Genomic DNA, 2,857 nt, shown 5'->3' with positions numbered 1-2,857 from the left:
AAAAAAAAAAAAAAAAAAGATGCTATCAGTCAGAACTTTTGCTACATAATCAGTTTGCAAAGTACTCACTTAGAAATTATATCAAATATAAGGGGATCAAACTTTCACACTCTAAGTGTGTAACACAAAATACATGGTCATTACAGATAACTAATAATACTCTGAAAATAATATTTTATGCTATAGTTGCAAACATTAAAACCATTTACTGATTTAGTTCTATTTTAAAATAAAAGAAGGCACAATAGAAAAATTATGAGGTATTTTTTTTCCACCTCATAAAACAAATTACTAGTTTCTCTACTCCATTTTACATTGCTCGGATTTTCAGAAATATAGTTATTAAGCAAAGAAAAATCAACACTGATTGTGTAAAAGAAAATGAAACTTTCAGTTTCTAAAGGAGAACTTCACAAAATAATCAAACTGAAGATACTCCCAGGCAGCCCCCTCACTGAGAAGCAAGACTTGTCTGAAGAGACTAAAAACTTGTCATTAACAGTAGCTGTAGAAATACTTGGCTGTCAAGGTACAGAATTTATTTCACAGCAAAAAGAATTTCATAATCAGGAATCACATTCTTTTCTTTAAATAAAGTTACCAGGGCTGACAAGTTCAGGCAAGCCTAAGTAAATAACACTTTTCCCAACGAAATATCTTTAGCACACTCTGGTGGCGATTTCACGTAATCAGAAGCAGCCAACTATTCAGAGCAAAACAAGAGAGACCTCTGGAGATCATGCGGTGGTAACTTTTAAAAATAAATTTATATCACTGATTTTGAGAAAACTAGATTTTGATAAACTTTATTTTCAAACCTATCATTTCATTTATTATAACTCATAAATCAATCTTCATAAAGCATTTTTAAATAGAATTTTGAAATTTTCTACATTTTTAAGTCTATCATCAAATGTTAAAATGTCAATGACACAGAATAAGAAAGACAGAAAATAAATAAAGTTAAGAAACTTGTTCTATGCTGGATTAAATAAATTTTGCAATAGGTATTAACCTGCTGGGTCTAATGGAATCTAGACAATTACACCATTCCATGATATTTTATTCCTTGCTTTATGTATATGAAATAATTCCACATTTTAAAATCAATACTCCTTAAACTACTTTATCGGGTGACTCAATTCTTTGTGCCAAAACAATAAACGTTGTTAAAAGAGACAACAAGCCTGAAATGGAGTCACTTGTGCTAAGCCCGCGACACCAAAGCCACACCGAGACTCGACGCCTGACCTAACTGCGGTTTTAGCCTCTCCCAGGAGTATGATCTTGACCAGTCAGTCTGGAATTTCCTGGGCAACACTAGTGAGGTGATCTGCCTACAGACCCCTAGAGGAAAGTCGCCTTGCTTGGGGCAATCCATACTTTGCTAATAACTTCCTTGTCCCATTCTCTTCCTACCTGTCAAAGCCTTTCCTTTTCTACCGCTCTTTAGAGCGTTCTGTTTGCTAGATGGGATGCTGCCTGATTCATGAACTTCTTGATAAAGCCAATTTTAGCTTTAAATTCACTCAGTGGAATTTTGTTTTTGAACAATGTAAATAAGCTCAAGCGCATGTGCACACACACACACACACACACACACACACACACACAAATGTACGCACTTGCGTATTACACAAAAGCCAGAGTGCCTAGACACCAACATAAAGAAAAATCTGATTTTTAAAATTCCCCAAAATATTAGCCTAAAGTTCCACCTATAAAAAAGGACCCGAAAATGTCCAAATCAAAATAAGAACTAAAGTACTCACTATTATGATTGCAATCGAAGTGTATTTTTTAACCTATGAAATTTATCTACATTATAATGAAGGTGCAGTATACGGTAGCACAGAACGTTCCCAGTCCTGCCTACATATTAGAATCACAAGTGGCCTTGAAAATATTGGAGCCCAACACCATCCCGTACCGAGGGAAACCCTGTCTCAACTCGAGTTACTCTGATGTACGAGCGATGAAGAACCATCGGTATGAAAGCGAAGCAGAGAGCAGGTGCCGGAGCCAGACGGCCTGCACCCTGACAGCCACGAGACCGGGGGACATGGCTTCACCCCTCACTCTGTCCATCTACAGAAGCAGATGGTAATGGCACCAGCTATCACATAGGGATAGCACGAGGATCAAATGAATCAATAATGCAAAGCTCTCAGAACAGAGTCCAATGAATGCTGCTTTCATTGTTGCTATAATTATTATTGTCGTCATGAGTCACTGGTAATCATAAGCTTGGCAATTTCAAGTCCTTTCTTCTTACTTCATTTTTGTAAGTCCAGAGTAGCTGAAATGTTGGTGTTTCAATGTAACTGGTTTTCATCAAGCTCTTCCACTCATATAATATAGGAATTGTCATTCGATGATGGTAGGAAGACAAGATATATTATAGCCACTTTGGGAAATGGTATGGCAGGTTTTTTTTAAAAAATTAAAGCTAACTATAGACATTACTTAATAGTAATATGCCAATGTTGGTTTCTTAGCTGTGACAAATGTACCATGGAATTAGATGTTAGCATTGGGAGAAACTGGAACTCTGTGTGCCATTTTTACAACCTTTTTGTAAATATAAAATTGTTCCAAAAAATTTTGTTGTTAAATTTTCCTCAAAAATTAAAGGAACAGGACTTTTCACTTACAGCCATTATGGAATAACAGGGACCAGATTCACCCGATTGTTATAAAAGCAACCAAAAACTGGATGGAACATATAAAATGATTATTTTCAAATACTGACAACAGGCAACCAGGACGGTGTTCCCTGAAAGAAAGTTAACAAGTGAGGTGAGCCCCACGATCTCCCCAGCTTCCTGGCTGGAGGGAAACTGTGGGCAGAGGACTA

At 36.4% G+C, this 2,857-nt stretch overlaps 1 protein-coding gene across 3 annotated transcripts in view; it reads right to left on the bottom strand.

Annotated features, from left to right (window-relative positions):
• The window catches only part of LRRC28 (leucine rich repeat containing 28), a 75,420-nt gene that overhangs the window by 60,944 nt on the left and 11,619 nt on the right, over window positions 1-2,857 (bottom strand). The gene's annotated exons all lie outside the window — the stretch shown is intronic.

Source organism: Pteropus alecto, unplaced genomic scaffold (assembly GCF_000325575.1).
Source record: "Pteropus alecto unplaced genomic scaffold, ASM32557v1 scaffold59, whole genome shotgun sequence".
Taxonomy (NCBI): domain Eukaryota; kingdom Metazoa; phylum Chordata; class Mammalia; order Chiroptera; family Pteropodidae; genus Pteropus; species Pteropus alecto.
Note: the sequence above shows the minus strand (reverse complement) of the source record. Positions and strands in the feature narration are given on the sequence as shown.